Consider the following 12270-nt stretch of genomic DNA (forward strand, 5'->3'; position numbering starts at 1 on the left):
TCAAGGGGAATTGTCTGTATAATTTCAGACAGTTAATTGATTCGCCATACACTAACTAATAAGCTTTACCAAAAATATGGCTAAATCCGAATTTATATAGCTATCCTGAATGGAAGGCTAAGATGGTTAAATTATGGATTGCGGATGAAGTAGGAGAGACCAAAACTCGTTCTTATTGGCTATCCATATGGGTCTAAACAGAAAATTGGCTGTCTTCGAATGATTAGGAAGATGCCAGAAGAAGTGATTTAGAAAAAAATTGTAATTTCAGTCAAGGGAGTAGACAGTGAAGCTGTGAACAGATTGGGGAAGGAGTTGCATGAGTAACAATGTTATCCTCATGTGGCTTGAAACTACAGCGAGTTTCAAACAGTGAGACTACAGCGAGTTTCAAACAGTGACAGAGCTTTTTCCTGAAAAGAGGCTTCTGCCGCATTTTTTCGGTCAATACCCGTAGTTTTCTACCTTCTCTGTATTTAGAGTTTCGCTAAAAGTTGCATTTTTTATCATAGGCAGCATCATGGCGTTGCGTAAGTAAAGAGTATTGATTTATTTATTTAATTTGTTTTTTTAAGGCCAGGGCATTTCATATCAAAGGAGTTTTCGTATAAACTTCAAAAAGGGCTTATTCGGTTGTAAATCGAAAGGGCTAGTGCCCTTTTGAATAATTTAAGATGATTGGAGGGGAGTTAACCCCCTCCAATACCCACTATTTCCCTAAAAACATACATTCAAAATGTTGACATAGCTATTTTGTGTAGCATAGTTAAAGGATCTGGAAATTATGTATTTGAGGATGACAGCCCCCCTCCCCCACAGCCTTCAGGGCAAGGGTTGTAAGTTATGCAGTTTGGGCATATAAGGTTTTTATAGAAAGGGTGGCCTTATAAACATCGGAGGGGACTCATTGAATTGGTAATCAAAAGTTCTAGTGCCCTTTTTAAGATTCAAAGTGATCGGAGGGAGGATAACCATATCCCCCACACCTCGCATTTTCCAAAAATAAATATGATAGAAATTTAGAGATGGTCAATTGTTGTCGTAGAAACATCGAAAAAAGCTCATTCAACTGGAAATTTAAAGGGCTAGTGCCCTTTCTAACAGTCAAAAATGATTGAAGGGAGCTCAAACTCCCTAAAAATCCAAAAGGGGCTCATTGGATTAGAAATCAGATGTCCTAGTGTCCTTTAAGAGTCAAAGTGATCGGGGGGGGGGGCAGTCACCCCTCACGTCATATTTTCCCAAAAATTCATCATGTAGAAGTTTTGAGATGGCCACTTGTTCAAAAATGGTCCAGAAATCATATGATAAAGTCTTTGGGGTTGAAAAATCCCCCAGAGTCTGGGGGTAAAGGTTTTAAGTTATGCCCAGGACCATAAAAGGTTTTTTATGGAAGGGATAGTCGTGTGAACTTCAAAAGAGGCTCATTTGGTTGGAAATCTATAGTTCTAATTCCCTTTTAAGAGTCAAACATATCGGATAGCAGCTACCCCCTCCCTGACATTCTTTTTCCCGAAATACATTCAACTGAAATTGTGAGATAGCCATTTTGTTACCAATAGTCCAAAAATCCTATAACAATGTGTTTAGAGTGGACAAAATCTCCCACAGCCCACGGGCAAGACAAGATACATTTTAAAAGTTTTTACTTTTTTACTTTCACAAATAGATTATTATCAAAACTTTAAGGAATAAACATCAGCATACTTCAATTAAAATGACAATCCGTGGCCATTTGTCTTTTGTTTGTTTTTTCAGTAAAGCGCAAATTATGTTCTGATCTTGAGAAGTCATGGGGTTTATTAGTTCTACTCATGTTAATTTCTGTTCATTTTGAGTTTCATTTATTTATCGATGTTAATTTGTGGTAGTTATACACTTGGAAGATTATTTGACTTTATTTCTGCTCATTCTTGGCTTAATGGAACTCTTTGATTTTCTTTGAAAAAATTTTTGTACGGAAAATGTTTTTTTCAATTAATGTGATATAAATGAGAACAGTTAGAAGACATTCAATATTGAAAACATAAATATAAATATTGAGAACAAAAATAATGAAAACATTCAATTAACACTGAATAACGCCGCGTCGTTTGAGTATGTAATATGTAAAGGTACGTCGGGCATCTTTTTAGTTAGAGTTCCAAAGCCATATGGCTTCTGGCCATGGCTTTAATCTTTTTACCTTTCTGCAAATATACCCCATGGATGTGGGTCTGCTAAAAAGTTCTTAGCAATAATGTAGCTTAGTTTTGAGACCAATTTTCGGTACAAGAATTGTCAGAACTATTTTACTCAATTAAAGGTTTGTGTGGGATGGGCTGTCTTTTCACCAGCTTTGTAAGTAGGAGGGGACCTTAAGGGATAACAAATCTAAATAACACACAGTTCTTCCTATTCGTATCGTAATAGTATATCGTATTGCATCCGATATCGTATCGTAATCATACCGATATCGATATCATATTCGACTCTATATATTATTTTGTCTTGTAGTTATCTTGTTTTAGGATTTTTCGAATCTCCTCTTGAAATGTTGCCTCAAAAGAAATAAAAACCTATTAACGTGCTTAGTTTGTAGAACACTATATAAGCAAACTTAACAGGAGGAGAAACTAAATCCTTTTGGAAAGGAAAGCCTGATAATAGCTTAATATTCTAGTCAAACTTAGTTTACCCTTGTATCCCTGGCCATGGAGCCTTTCGAAGGGGAATAAGTGTAATGTATTTCCATTTTGTATTAAATTTTGTATTGTATTGAATAAACTTCTTCTTCTTCTTCTACTAGAATATATATATCAGCCACTTAAATTTCAACAACTCAATAAGGACAAATGTAGTATTCCTAACTGCAGAGGATATTAAATTTACTCACGGATTACAGGTTTCCTGGATTGCTTGACAACGTGGATCATATGGATTATTAATCCTACAATCTAACCAAATCTAAACAAATGTAATATAAACAAACTTAGTTAGAAAAATTGAGATTGAAAGTGATGACCACGCCCAAAACAAACGATTCTGTTTGTTCCGTTGCAAGGATAGCAAAGCAGATTGAGCATAATGCAATTATATTTATTATATTTATATGTTATATTTATTTATAGCTATAATTTATTTAAAGCAATTATATTTATAACTAAATGAAACATAAATATTCTGATCAAAAATCATATTTAAAATCTTGAAAATTTGTATAAAAATACTTAATGCGATTATTTTCATGTAGCGAAATGAAACTTAAATATTATGATCAAAAATCATATTTAAAATATTAAAAGATTGTATAAAAATACTTGATGCAATTATTTCCATTTAGCTAAATGAAACTCATTTATACAGAAAAATCGTAATAATTCGTATAACAAATGATAAATGCAATTATTTCCATGTAGTTAAATGAAAAAACTATATTCTGAAAAAAATCGTGTTTAAAACTGTGATTTACAAATTAAAGTTGAATATTTCCCTGTAGCCAAATGGAGTTCAAATATACTGAAAAAAATTTGAAAAAAAAATCATATAAACCAGGAAGGGGGTATAGCCCTAGAAATCAACCGCCCTTGGTAATACTTGTGGTAATAATAATTAATACAAAATTCAAATACAATTCAAAGGTGGTCTCAAAATACACTGTTTCTGAATAAAACCAAGCATCTTCACTATTTTCTTGCAAGGGAAGTCTTAATACAATATAATTTAAGTCTTAATACAAGGCTTGTCTTAATACAAGTCTTAATACAAGACTAAACTAAGTCTTAATACAAGTTAAATTAATTAGGTCTTAATTAATCTAATCTAATAATTAATATTTTAATTAATAATACAATAAATTAATAATTTAATAATATATAATATTTAATAAAATAATATAAATAAAATAAAATGATATATAATTATAATATATAATTTTTTAATAATATATAATATAATTAATAATATATAATAAATTAATAATTTAATTATAATTAATAATTAATCTAATAAATCAAGTCTTAATACAAGACTAAATACAAATAATTTAAGTCTTAATACAATAGGTGCTAAAAATTTTCCTAAAAAGCACAGATTTTTCCTAAGATTTTTCCTAAAATTGCACGCGCTATGTCTCTAAGCCAAGTGTAATTTTTGCCCAGTATCTTCCTTTTTTGGGTTAGTTTTATAGAAACATTACTTTTTCCGGATAAAAACTGATGGTTCTGAATATGAATTAAATAAAAAAACTAGTTTTTTTAACTGAAAGTAAGGAGCGACATTAAAACTTAAAACGAACAGAAATTACTCCGTATATGAAATGGGTTGTCCCCTCCGCAGTCCCTCGCTCTTTACGCTAAAGTTTGACTCTTTACCACAATTCTACTTTTTAAAACAACTAAAGAATTAAAGAATTTTTAAAACAACTAAACAAATTAAGAATTAACTTACGTAACAAACTTTTATATTCTTATATTTTTATTATGTGTACGAGGGGGTTTGTACCCTCGTTAATACCTCGCTCTTTACACTAAATCGTAAGTTTTGTTCCAATTCTTTAAGAATGACCCCTGAATCAAATAGGCCGTAAAATAAATAGTTGAAATCACTAAAAATATTTTAGCATAAAGAGCGAGGTATTTATCTCCTCCTAAATACCTCGCTCTTTATGCTAAAGTATTTTTAGAACCCTTCATATGCGTAATAATCTCTGTTTGTTTTAAATTTCAATGCTATTCCTTACTTTCATTTGAAAAAACGTTTTCATGTTTATTTTTTCATTGTTTTTTTTTATTGTAATGCTAGAAAATCCTGCGCCCTTTTCATTGAATTTTTTTCCCCCATGGCATATTTCTCCAAGGAAAGATCCTCCCACATAGCCCCCTCCCTCAACCCTACCCCCAAAACCCAAAAAAAATCCCCCTGAAAACGTCTGTACACTTCCCAATAACCATTATTATATGTAAACACTGGTTGAAGTTTGTAACTTGCAACCCCTCCCCCAGGGACTGTGGGGGAGTAAGTCATCCCCAAAAACATAGTTATTAAGATTTTCGACTATGCCAAACAAAATGGCTATCTCAAAATTTTGATCCGTTGACTTTGGGAAAAAATGAGCGAGGGAGGGGGCCTAGATGCCCTCCAATTTTTTTGGTCATTTAAAAAGGGCACTAGAACTTTTCATTTCCGTTAGAATGAGCCCTCTTGCGACATTCTAGGACCACTTGGTCGATACGATGACCCCTGGGGAAAAAAAACAAAAAACAAACAAATAAACACGCACCCGTGACGAAAGTTCGGTCGGGCGAAAACTTTTTGGTTCCCGTTAACCAAGGAGAACTGGGATAAAAAGCATTTTTTGAAGCACGTGACTTCTCTCCTCGAAAAAATCCATGAATAAAATTAATTTGATTTGTTTTCTTTCATATGGGTCGCAAACAAAGCATAGCAAAACAATTAAAGAACTGTGAAGAAGAGAGGAATGACAATAAAAAAAAAAAAAAAAAAAAAAAAAAAAAAAACAGTGAAAAAAAACGCAAAAAACTGGCAAAAAATGCAAAATTCCACATTTTTGTAGATAGGAGCTTGAAACTTCTACAGTAGGGTTCTCTGATACGCTGAATCTGATTGTGTCATTTTCGTTAAGATCCTACGACTTTTAGGGGGTGTTTCCCCCTATTTTCCTAAATAAGGCAAATTTTCTCAGGCTCGTAACTTTTGATGGCTAAGACTAAACTTGATGAAACTTATATATTTAAAATCAGCATTAAAATGCAATTTTTTTGATGTAGCTCTTTATATCAAAATTAAAATTTTTTAGAGTTTTGGTTACTATTGAGCCGGATCGCTCCTTACAGTTCGTTACCACGAACTGTTTGATCACTCAACCTCGAACTTTCACTAGCTTAACTTTTGACATGCTTTCCACTTTCAAAAATGCTCATTTTTGTTTTACAATGCACAAAAAACCGATTGGTACCACAGAAAAACTAGAAAAAGTTCCTAGCCCCAAAAGCAATTGATACTGAATCACAGTTTACAGTGAATAACTGTGAGTAAACTGTGATAGTCATACTTGTGCTAATAAAAGTTGTATAAAATAAAAATATTATAAAAAATAATATAGAATAATTATAAATTATAATAAATTAATAAATAATGTAAAATAACATTAAAACGAAAGTTCGGTCGGGCGAAAACTTTTTGGTTCCCGTTAACCAAGGAGAACTGGGATAAAAAGCATTTTTTGAAGCACGTGACTTCTCTCCTCGAAAAAATCCATGAATAAAATTAATTTGATTTTTTTTTCTTTCAAATGGGTCGCAAACAAAGCATAGCAAAACAATTAAAGAACTGTGAAGAAGAGAGGAATGACAATAAGAAAAAAAACAGTGAAAAAAAACGCAGATTACAGTGCGAATATTTCGGTCAAGACCTCCGCTAGACTGTCCTTAGTGCAGAATAATAATAAAAAAATACCGATAAAAATCCAAAGATAATATAAAAACAAAAACTTAAAACAAACACAAAAAAATAGGAAAACTGTATAAACTAATGGTCCCATATATAGGCCTTGGCATATATTAAATAAAAAAACAAGTTTTTTTTAACTGAAAGTAAGGAGCGACATTAAACTTAATCGAACAGAAATTACTCCGTATATGAAAGCGGCTTTTCCTCCTTAACCCTCGTTCTTTACGCCAAAGTTTGACTCTTTCTCTTAAATCTACTTTTTAAAACAGTAAAAAACTTTAGCGTAAAGACCGGGGGTTTAAGAGGAAAAGCTCCTTTCATATAAGGAGTAATTTCTGTTTGTTTTAATTTTTAATGTCGCTTCTTACTTTCAGTTAAAAAAAAACTTGTTTTTTTCTTTAATTTCTGAACGTTTTTGAAGTAATGCAAGTTTCGATTTTGGCTCTCCGCACATAAATGATGAAAACAAAATTTACATATTAATTTTTTTGGCTAAATGGCTTTATCATAGTTTTAATCGGAAAACTTTGAGAGAAAAGGAGCGGGGGAGGAGGCCTAGTTGCCCTCCAAATTTTTGATTACTTAAAAAGGCAACTAGAACTTTTAATTTTTTACGAGCGGTTTCATTAGTAAAAAATATACGTAATTTACAAATTAACTTACGTAACGAACTTCTATTATCGTATTTTTTAGTATGTATATGAGGGTGTTCACCCCCTCGTCAATACCTCGCTCTTTACACTAAAACTTGAATTTTGTCCCAATTCCTTAAGAATGACCCCTGAATCACAAAGGCCGGAGAATAAATAGTTGAAATTACTAAAAATACTTTAGCGTAAGGAGCGAGGTATTACGAGGAGGTGAATCCCTCATATGCGTAATAATTTCTGTTCGTTTTAAGTTTTAATGCAGCTCCTTACTTTCATTTGAAAAAAATTTCATATTTATTTTTTCATTGTTTTTTTAAATAATGCTAGAAAGTCCTGCGCCCCTTTCATTGAAATTCTCTTCTCCCATGACAAATTCCTCCATGGAAAGATCCTCCCACATAACCCCTCCTCAACTTCCCCACCCCAAATCAAAGAAATCCCCCTGAAAACGTCTGTACACTACCCAATAGCCATTAGTATATGTAAACAACGGTCAAGATTTGTAGATTGCAGCCCCTTCCACGGGGACTGTGGGGGAGTAAGTCGTCGAAAAAGACATAGTTATTAGGTTTTTCGACTATGGTGAACAAAATGGCTATCTCAGAATTTCAATCAGGTAACTTTAGGGAAAAAATTAGCGTGGGAGGGGGCATGGGTGCCCTCGAATTTTTTTGATCACTTAAAAAGGGCACTAGAACTTTTAATTTCCGTTAGAATGAGCCCTCTCGCGACATTCTAGGACCACTGAGTCGATACGATCATCCCTGGGAAAAAAAAACAAGAAAAAAAAACAAATAAACACGCATCCGTGATCTGTCTTCTGGCAAGGTTTTTCGACTATGATGAACAAAATGGCTATCTCAGAATTTCAATCAGGTGACTTTGGGGAAAAATTAGCGTGGGAGGGGGCATAGGTGCCCTCCAATTTTTTGGTCACTTAAAAAGGGCACTAAAACTTTTCATTTCTGTTCGAATGAGCCCCCTCGCAAAATTCTAGGACAACGTGGTCGATACGATCACCCCTGGGAAAAAAAACAAAAAGCAAACAAATAAACCCACCTCCGTGATTTGTCTTCTGGCAAAAAATACAAAATTCCACATTTTTGTAGATAGGAGCTTGAAACTTCTACAATAGTGTTCTCTGATACGCTGAATCTGATGGTATGATTTTGGATAAGATTATATTATTTATAGGGTGTGTTTACCTATTTTTTTCATTATTCTTTTCAGATGTGATTTTCATTAAGATTCTATGACTTTTAGAAGGTGTTTCCCCCTATTTTATAAAATAAGGCAAATCTTCTCAGGCTCGTACCTTTTGATGGGTAAGATTAAACTTGATGAAACTTATATATTTAAAATCGGCATTAAAATTCAATTCCTTTGATGTAAATATTGGTATCAAAATTCCGTTTTTTAGAGTTTCGGTCACTATTGAGCTGGGTCGCTCCTTACTACAGTTCGTTACCACGGACTGTTTGATACAAACTAAAATATAACATTAAAATAATATATTAATCGTATTAGCATGTTTCCTTCAATTTATTTCCACATTTTAAATAATTTCCAATTGCCGTTTATTCACTATTCAATCATGATCAGTTAGGAGAAACTGGATTCCATACGACGCGCCCCAAGATGAAAAACTACAAGAAAAATATTTTTAGGGGAATATATGAGACCAGAAAGGGAAAGTGTGAATTATCAGAAAGAAAAATATGACACATAGTCTATATACGCAAAATAGAGCATAAACTATGGAGACTAATGGTACTAACTTTATTTTATTAAGATGCTTCTTTCTGTGGGACCCTCACAATAGAATGGTGCCTTGTTTTTTTTCAATACTCGATGCAGTTGATCAGGGAGGGGTGAAAAACATGATATTACCGCTGAGTACTGTAAAACCTACCTATGCATCTGATTGTTTGGCATTATTAACCAATTGTTTATGAGAAAACAAGTAGGCCTACAAAAATTACGCACACCTACAAAATCTGCAAATTATGTTTGTCTATTATATAAAAGTGAAGTTTGGTAACAATAAAATATTACTTTATTAGCAAAATTGTGAAATTAATTTGTGAATTATAAAATTAGGAGCTTTGGCGTCGGCTGACCGTCTCAAAGACAAAGAAAAGTTCATTATTAACGAGGTTCTTCACCTAGTTCATTTTAGTTCATTATTAACGCGATTGTTGAGGACACCGGTTAGTTTGTTTTGACTAGTGATATAATATAGTGTATCACCAAGGATATTCAAATTGAGATTTGAGATTTTCCAAGGACCGAAGAAAAGGCCATTATATTTCTCCAGGATAAGGGGTTGTTGCCCAAAACACTGCGTCAATGGACACACCATGACCTTGTACTCTTACGAGAAGCAACATTTTTGGAAGTGTCACACTGCGTTCTGGGAGCATATTTCCAAGTTGTAGTTTCCACAATTCTATTTTGATCATATTTTGTTATTGTTTTTTTCATTAGCATTAACCAAACTTCACTTATCGAGTGTGTTTTAAATAATAGACAAGTAACAAAAAAGTTTATTAAAAGAAATAGATACATTAACAACAAACCCGAAGTTAATAAATTTGTTATCACCCTTTACAAAACCATCCTTATACAATAACTACCAGTCATCCTTCCCCTCGCCCACCCCCACAATGATCTTTTCGCGCATTTTGTATAGCATGTAATTCCTTTAAGTTACCCTAAATCCTTAATTTTCATTGGTGATTAGCTGGACTATCAAACAGTTCGTGGCAATGAACAGTAGGTAAGGAGCGACCCCGCTCAACAGTAACCGAATCCTTAATTTTCATTGCTGATTAGCTGGACTATCAAACAGTTCGTGGCAATGAACAGTAGGTAAGGAGCGACCCCGCTCAGCAGTAACCGAACCTTTTTTTCCATTTTAAAAAAATGGTAAAACAGGACAAAAAATTACAGGACAAGTTCCTGTAATTGTCACAGCAGCAAACATTAGATCGGATGTAGTCTTGAATCTGAAAGCTTTTGGCAGTATTCTTCAGTTATTACCTTAATTAGTTCAGAAAAGAAATTTTGTAACTAAATTACACTAACACAGTATCAAACTGTTGTCATAGAAACAATACTAGGTTTCTACTTCGAATGGGGGGGGGGACAAAATGAAGCAGAAGCACTCTTCATATTTGCTGATGATAATAACACTTGTTTAATCAAACAGTTCGTGGTAACGAACTGTTGTAAGGAGCGACCCGGCTCAATAGTAACCGGAACTCTAAAAAACGGAATTTTTATAATAATAATTACATCAAAGAATCGCATTTTAATGCTGATTGTAAATAAATAAGTTTCATTAAGTTTAGAATTACCCATCAAAAGTTGAGGGCCTGAAAAAATTTGCCTTATTTTAAAAAATAGGGAGAAACATCCCTTAAAAGTCATAGAATCTTAACGAAAATCACACCATCAGATTCAGCGTGTCAGAGAATCCTATAGTAGACGTTTCAAGCTTCTATCAACAAAAATGTGGAATTTTGCATTTTTTGCCACAAGACAGATCACGGATTCTAAGGGAAATTAAAAGTTCTAGTGCCCTTTTAAAGTGACCAAAAAAATTGGAGGGCATCTAGGCCCTCTCCAACGCTCATTTTTTTCCCAAAGTCATCGGATCAAAATTCTGAGATAGCCATTTTATTCAACATAGTCAAAAAACCTAAACCATGTCTTTGGGGACGACTTACTCCCCCACAGTACCCGTGGGAGGGGCTTCAAATTACAAACTTTGACCAGTGTTTATATCTAGTAATGGTTATTGGGAACTGTACAGACGCTTTCAGGGAGATTTGTTGGTTGTGGGGAAGGGGTTGAGGGGAGGGGGCTATGCGGGGAGAACTTTCCATGGAGAAATTAGTAATGGGAAAGAAAATTTCCATGAAGGGGGCACAGTATTTTTTAGCATTCTTCTAAAAGAACAATGAAAAGGTAAATATAAAAAGTTTTTTCAATTGAAAGTAAGGAGCAGCATTAAAACTTTAAATGAACAGAAATTATAATTGCATTAACATATGAGGGGTTATCCTCCTTCTAATACCTCGGTCTTTACGCTAAAGTAATTTTAGGCGATTCAGGGGTCACTCTTAAGGAATTAGGACAAAATTTAAGCTTTTGTAAAGCGCGAGGTATTAACAAGAGGGTGAACGTCCTCATATTTACGTAATAAAAACATACGAATTTAGAAGTTCGTTACGTAAGTTAATTCGTAAGTTACATATATTTTTACTAATAAAAACGTTCGTAAAAAATTTAAAGTTCTAGTTGCCTTTTTAAATAACCAGAAAATTGGAGGGTAACTAGGCCTACTCCCCCGCTCCTTTTCTCTCAAAATAGTCCGACCAAAACTATGAAAAAGCCATTTAGCCATAAAAATAAATTAATATGCAAACTTCGTTTTAATTATTCATGTGCGAAGAGGCAAAATAAAAACATGCATTAATTCAAAAACGTTCAGAAATTAAATAAAAAAAAAAGTTTTTTTTAACTGAATGCCCAGCTCTTTACGCTAAAGTTTTTATTGTTTTAAAAAGTAGAGTTAAGAGAAAGAGTCAAACTTTAGCGGAAAGAGCGGGGCGTTGAGGGGGGGACAGCCCCTTTCATATACGGAATAATTTCTGTTCGTTTCAAATTTTAATATCGCTCCTTACATTCAGTTAAAAAAAAACTTGTTTTTTTATTTATTTCATTAAAAAGCCATTATTTTTTAGTTTGATTTCTGTGTGTTCGACTATCTAGGAATATAAAGCAGTCTAGCTGCTTTCACAAATAAAATTTATCCGAAATATATAATATGATAAATATTTATACTTAAGGCTTATGTTAACAAATCCATAGCTCCTGAAACAGAAAAGTATACTTAAACATCGTGTAGGTCTTTAAAATTACCCAAATAAAATACAACATACCAAAAACATGATTTGAATGAGGGTATTCCAGTATTACTATTTCCTTTTATACTGATAGTGAACCAAAATGACAAAAATTATCAAGTTTCTTACGTAGTACAAGTCAGTCAAATACCCTTGTCGTAGCTATACCCGAAAGCCTCGGGGTTTTGACACTCTCCGCAACTCTTGATGCGAGACCAGCCGTCATCATACTGAGAAACTTCTCCACAAATCTCTTA

At 33.3% G+C, this 12270-nt stretch overlaps 1 protein-coding gene across 4 annotated transcripts in view; it reads right to left on the reverse strand.

The window, feature by feature from the left end:
* LOC136024913 (alpha-mannosidase 2-like) overlaps nt 1–12263 on the reverse strand; it is a 112943-nt gene extending 100680 nt beyond the window's left edge. The window contains exons 1-2 of one of the 4 annotated variants that reach the window (XM_065700506.1): nt 12050–12240; nt 2678–2784 (exon numbers count right to left, since the gene is read on the reverse strand). The gene's annotated coding sequence lies outside the window, so the exon portion shown is untranslated. Of the gene's footprint in view, nt 1–2677; nt 2785–2875; nt 2895–12049 lie in introns of those variants that run through there. The other 3 variants (XM_065700487.1, XM_065700504.1, XM_065700498.1) reach the window with 3 other exon arrangements.
* Nucleotides 12264–12270: the final 7 nt, after the last annotated feature.

This window comes from Artemia franciscana, chromosome 1 (assembly GCF_032884065.1).
Source record: "Artemia franciscana chromosome 1, ASM3288406v1, whole genome shotgun sequence".
Classification (NCBI taxonomy): domain Eukaryota; kingdom Metazoa; phylum Arthropoda; class Branchiopoda; order Anostraca; family Artemiidae; genus Artemia; species Artemia franciscana.